This window comes from Muscardinus avellanarius, assembly GCF_963383645.1.
Source record: "Muscardinus avellanarius genome assembly, chromosome: X".
NCBI classification, from domain to species: domain Eukaryota; kingdom Metazoa; phylum Chordata; class Mammalia; order Rodentia; family Gliridae; genus Muscardinus; species Muscardinus avellanarius.
In genome coordinates this window covers 69,961,897-69,968,337 of record NC_137792.1, presented here as the reverse complement: position 1 = coordinate 69,968,337, position 6,441 = coordinate 69,961,897, and the positions used below count along the sequence as shown (strand labels likewise).

General features: G+C 39.3%; 1 pseudogene across 1 annotated transcript; it reads right to left on the bottom strand.

The window, feature by feature from the left end:
* Nucleotides 1-778: 778 nt before the first annotated feature.
* Nucleotides 779-1,481, bottom strand: LOC308278937 (protein GOLM2-like; annotated as a pseudogene). The gene has a single exon. The product of its transcript is annotated as a protein GOLM2-like (transcript).
* Between the last annotated feature and the right edge of the window lie 4,960 nt (nucleotides 1,482-6,441).

Below are 6,441 nucleotides of genomic sequence, written 5' to 3'. Positions count from 1 at the left end.
TTTCAGGTATAGCCAGTGTTGACTGTTATATAAGTTGGGTGAACCCTATGTATCCATATATATCAAGCCCCAATTCAGAGCACTGGTGATAGCTATAATTTCTTAAGTGCCTACAGAAAAAGGTTTATTTGAGTTGGGCCTAATTCCTTTTCATATAAGAAACAGAGGACGTAGTTTTCTTACTATCATATTTTTAAGTGTCTGCTTGACTTCTAAGTTCATATTCTTTAATTCAGATGATTAGCAGAACAATGATAGTGTTGATGGGACTTTGTGTTTCATAAAAGCAAAAATTGTGTACAGTACGTAGGTCTTCCAAAAACTGAGATTTCATAGATATGTCAATTGCTTAGAGGGAATATAGGTATCAAATTGAAATTCTGAGTGGATTAGATTCACAGACATTTGTTAACTATACACTTGCTATCTCCTGAACCTTTGAAATCATTGAATTCAGAAAAAGAAGCCCAAGCCAGGCATGTTGGTGCACACTTGTAATCCCAGCATTTGGGAGGCTGAGACAGCAGCATTGCAGTTTGCAGAATGTCAGCTACTATTTAGTGAGGCCCTTTGCAACTCAGTGAGATCCTGTTTCAAAATAAAGAATAAAAAATAGGGGTGCGGTGTAGCTCAGAGGTAGACTTCCCCTGGGTTCCATTCCCAATACTGCAAAAAAAAAAGTACATAAGTCCAGGGTGGTAATAGGTACTATAATTCTCCCCTTTCAGCAAAGAAAACTGAGGCTTGTCAAGATTGTCACTTGTTCAGTGTCAGACATCTAGTAGGCAGTGGGAATATCAACTTTTGATAGCTCATTCTCTTCTTCTATTCCAGGCATCCCTGCATCACCACCTGGTTTGATTTGCTCTTTCCCGTGTGGAACATAATGGCTGGAGGCTTCTTCATTCTTATCTGCAACATTCTCACCTATATTTGGAATATTTTAGGCACTACAGGATCATTTGTATCCAATTCTTTTCCATCATTTGAACTTCGTGGCCTTCTTGCTTTTGTTCCTGCAAAAACTGGTCTGCTAACTTTTAAATATTTTCTTCATGCTGTGCTCTTAATTCTTTGATCTTCTTTCTGCACTAAAAACTTTGATATTCTAGCCTCTTCACAAGGTAAATGTTGTTCTTCCTACCGTCCTGAAGCTGGTCTTCTTGTCGAAGAAGCTCCTGATGAAGTTCAGCAAGTTGCTCCTTTAGATGATGTATGTCTGCCATCTGATATAGGTTGTTCTGTAGTTTAACCTTGTTGTCCTCGCATCTCTTGACCAGGCCGTAGTCGGCCTCCTTCTGGTCCATCTGCTTCTTGTGCGTGTTCACCAAGAGCAAGAGGTCCTAATTGCACTTCTCCAGGAGCCCGCGGGCCACCTTGGTGTGCTGGACCTGGCCCTGCAGCTCGGCCACCTCCTCCTGGAGCAGGACGTGGCGGGAGGAGATGCTCCAGTGGTTGAAGGCGAGCACGACAATCACCATAATTTTTTGTACACACACACACACACACACACACACACACACACGTGTGTGTGTATATATGTGTGTGTGTGTGTGTGTGTGTGTGTGTATGATGGCTATATCATTTAATTGAGTACTTAGGCCAGAATTTAGATATCCATCTATTTTGGGAGCCTTTGGCTTGTGTGAAATTGTTCAACATTGTAAGCCATAGTCTTATGATCACCATGTTGTAGGTAAGTTTTTCTTGTATGGGTTCATTTCTTTTGGATAAATCCCCATGGGATGTTTTTCAAGTTTAATAATACAAAAATTGATTTAGAAAATTAACATATACTCTGAGTATGTAATTCAATAGATTATTCCCTTTTTTGCTACCTAGAGCAATAATGGTCATTTGCATTTTCAAAATTGAAATGTTAGAAGAAGTTTGTTGAATCAGAAACTAACTTCATACCTCTTGGAAATGGATGACCTATACTATACATTTTTAATTTTTTGTTGGTTTTGGTTAGAAACCTGAAAAATTCAATCAGATGGATTCTCACACCCATTAGCAAGTGACTGCCTTTGGCTCTGCTGCTCATCCTGTTTGCTCAGCAAGGGAGCTTGGTGATTTTCTTTTGATAATGTGTAAGTCTTGAGATTTGGAGAATCCACAGTGCACCTCAAAACACACCTGTTTTGTTTTCCAGAGAAAGCTACTTTGATTTACTATTATGTCTGCTTAACAAATATCTTTCTCGTTTTGTTTCAGGGACAGTTGGATTTTTTGCCTGCTTCTGGTTTATTAATAAAATCTACAGTGTGATTAAAGTGGATCAATGAATCTCTCCAAAGACTTCCAGGAACATCATCCTTGCTTTTGAATATATATCTATGAACATCAATAGTGGGAGATATATATGTATGCTTCTAGTTAAATAAAATTCAGTATAAATAAATAAAAAAATCTCATCTGATCTCAGTTTGTATAACACAAAATACTAATTGTATAAAAGCAAACAGGGGAAAACAGATTTGTTTTAAGTCACAAATTTCTGAAAAGATAAAAGGATTTAATTTAAGGCAATTAGAGCAAGATAAGCACATTTCTTTGTAAAAATGAGTACACTGTTTTCCCACATTAATTTTTTCCTTTCCCCCTTTCTTCCTCATATATTTCAGAGCATCTAATTAGTCTACCAGAAAAACAGTTCCATTGACACTGTTGTCAAATCTAAATCTCATGTGAAATGTGCATTTATCTAAGTTGGTTATACGTATACAAACTACATTACACTTTTGCATCTGGTGATTATTTAAAAATGTTCATTGGTTTATCACATTGAGTTTTTGTAATATCCAATTCTTCTGTCTTTTCCTGTAAGTCTACATATTTCTGTCTGTTGGCAGTCTATTTCTCCTTGCTGTCCTTTGGAGATTGATAATGTTCAAATTTGGCTTAGCCCTGTATAGATAACAAATCATTGGGATCAAGAAGCTTGGATTTATTTGCTTTGATTAAAAAATACTCAGGTGTCACAGCTCCTCAAATGTTGGAACTCTATACAGCAAATATCTGTCAGGCTTTCAGTTGGGGGAACAGTCATGAAAAATAAATTTTCTGTGATAAATTTTTGATAAATATTGGTCTCACTTATGAAAACGTTTGAAAAATGTCTACACATATCCACCCTCCAATTCAAGAACATACTCAAAGACATTGTAAAACCGAGGGATACTTGATTCTGTGTGCAGGGCTCAAAGAGGTCATGTTGTTGCCTTCAGAGGGGATATTGGAATGGGAAGGGACAAGATCAGAGAGTTGTACTCTGGAAGAGAGTAAAGAGAAAGATAGGGGTTGACTAATTACCTCATAGAAGATGAAAATAGTTCACTAGCCAGGGGTACACTTTGTCTATACTGGAAGGGTCAGAGCTATAGCAAAGGGCGAATGGACCTGGGCTCTACAACAAAGTAAGAAACAAAAACAACAAAAACATATACAAAAGGCTACAGAAGGTCTGACAGTGGAATTTTCAGATCCTCTAAACCATCACTCATTCAGTCTCATACTTGAGGGCTGGACCCTTAGCCTTGCCTGAGAGGAAATGCTGTTATGAGGCTCACTGGAACCCATTCCATTCTCCTCTAACTACTCTGAACTAAGCAGTGATATTAAGCTGCAGGAACTCTTCTCCTACCAGATTTTCTGCCTGGGAGTTTTATCTGAGCTCCCAAGCCCACTTATTGCATTGATGGTAACAGTTTTCTAGAAAGGCACGTTTACTTCTGTAGCAGAAAAAGAAAGTTATCACCCAGATGGATGGCATTCACAGTGTGAGGTGAAGGCAGCCACAGGTGGGTCTCCCAGCAGCCATCTTGAAATGTCTTAAAAATTTTTTTTTTTGCGGCACTGGAGGAACCCAGGGGTATTCCACCTTCGAGCTACACATCCAGCCCCATTTTTTATTCTTTATTTTTAAACAGGATCTCACTGAGTTGCAAAGGGCCTCACTAAATAGTAGCTGAGGCTGTCTCTGAACCGTAATCCTCCTGTCTCAGCCTCCCAAATGCTGGGATTACAAGCATGTGCCACCATGCCTGGCTGTCTTGGAACATGTTGAAACAGTATGTAATTTTATATTTAGCTTGATTTTGGAGTGAAAAGTGAAGAAGAGCACTTTACCTTGATTGGAATGGGGCTAAATAGCCCCCTGAGCCTTTTTGTGTGGGCCTTTTCTTCAGAAGCATGAGGCATGTGGTTCCTTATGCCACTGCAGATGAAATTAGCAGAAGAGGAGCTGCTACTAAGTCAAGTGTTTTGTCTCAAGAGGAACTAGCAGTTCTTATATTTTAGTCATGTTTGCCTATATCATCTGTGTAGTGGATTTTCCTGTGTGGTGGCCACATTTGATGTATATATTTTATGAAACTGGGACTTCAGGGAACATGCTCTTGCTTTCCTGGTTTATGAACCCTGGGGAGTTAGGGCTGAACTGATAGGGTCAGGGGACATGGGAAACCAGGACAGGCTGAGCTGAGATGTGCTGCAGAAGTGTCCTGGCTGCAGTACTAGGGCAGCAGGTGCTAGATCCTGTGGAAGTGACCCCAGGGTTGGGTAGTTCTGTTTCCTAAAAAGAAAGGCCTTCTCTTGCTTCACAGTACTGCCTTTGGAATAAAGTATGACATTTGAGAGCCTCACAAGCCATCTAGCTTCAGGTTTCCTTTCTGCCCACCCCTGCCCACCCTTTGAAATCTTTTGTGTTCATAGAGAGCCAGGCAAATGCTCTTCTTGGAAGCCCTCTCCCAAACATCCCTCTACCTTTTACATATTATTTATATTGGAATATTGAAATGTGAAACTTGGGACCCCATATATGTCATTCTACTGTTTTGTGTGTGAGTTGTTGATCCTCTGTCTTCATTTATTTTTTTGAGGGTCTGGGGATGGAACCTAGGGGCATTTGACCTCCGAGGTACACCCCCTGCCCTATTTTTATTCTTTATTTTGAAACCAGGTCAAACTGAGTTGAAGAGGGCCTCACTAAGTAGCTGAGGCTGTCTGCGAACCACGATCCTCCAGTCTCAGTCTCCTGAATGCTGAGATTACAAGCGTGCGCCACCACACCCAGCTTTCTTCTTCATTTGAATCAAAGAGAAGTGGAAACCTAGTCATGTGTCTTCCTCACTGTGTTCTCAAGGAGTTCAGGAAAGTAACCAGATACACACATAAAATTAGACTTTATTTAGCATAATTCAGAAGAATATACCAAGGACAGATTAACAGCACCTATTTAAGAAACACAAACATTAATGATAGTTAAGTCACAAACATCAATCTCTTTGCATTCCCCAAGCAGGAGTCTGTTATTCCTGTCCAGCAAAATAAAAATGCATTATAGCCATTTTAGATAATATCCAATTAAAGATCACTAATATATGAAACCTTGGCCTGGGACAGAGTCTTTATGACTACTGGTCTGCATAAAAGTATTAATTCGTGAATCTGATTGGGGTATGAAGGGGATTCTCTTCTTGCTGAGGGGAGGAGGATAAAGTCCACCCCTTTTGTGCACCTAAAGCATAAGTTGTGCCAATGGGAACTTGGCCCCAGGATCATAGTTTGATGATCCTTTGAAAAGGCACTTTTAAATTACAAATCCTTACTTAAAAGAAAAAGAAACATTTAATTTATAATGTAAAGTATTAAAGCAAACTGTTTTATTGACTGGGTGCATTTTTCCCCATTGTACTCAGTCTCAAAATAGCACGTAAAACTTGGCATTAAAGGCAGTTTTAGAAATAATTTAGTAAGGGTATATCTAAATCTATGTATATAATATAGTTATTGAAAATTTTTATTCTCAAAATATAATAAAATTATCTCATATTTCTCTTTTATCTCTGTTGCAAGTACTATTGATCTACAGTTGTAATTTTCAAATACCTTAGCAATGACCCCCCCAAAAGGAGTCCCAATTGTCTCTTTATTTGCCCATCCGTGGTCCATCTCATCTCTTAGCTAGCCAAAGAAAAACAAGAAAAGCGGTCCTTTTCTGGGTTGGGGTGCTGCTCTAGGAGGACAAGATGGCCACAATACGAATCTGCTGAATGCAGACCTTTTTACTTCACAGTCAGGTACTGGTTACTTGATGGATTTTGAAAGTGCAGTCTTCTTTTCATCCTGCTAACAGGATTCCAATAGCCCATCCCAGGGTCCTTGCTTGTGAGTGGGGAAATGATTGTCTTCTTTGATTTTGCATTCTACACATTCAGTTAATGGGAAACGTATACCAGTGCCAAGTATATTGTGGAGAATTGCCAATGAGGACGTCAGCCAAGATGATCAGTTCACATTAATGACCGATTATATCAGAATAAGTTCTCACCTGCCATATGTTGTACCAGAGACTTAAGGAATGAATGGCACCGCTTTCCACCTCCCCACCTTGGAGCCATCTTACATATCCTGTATACACTTTTAAAACACAAAATT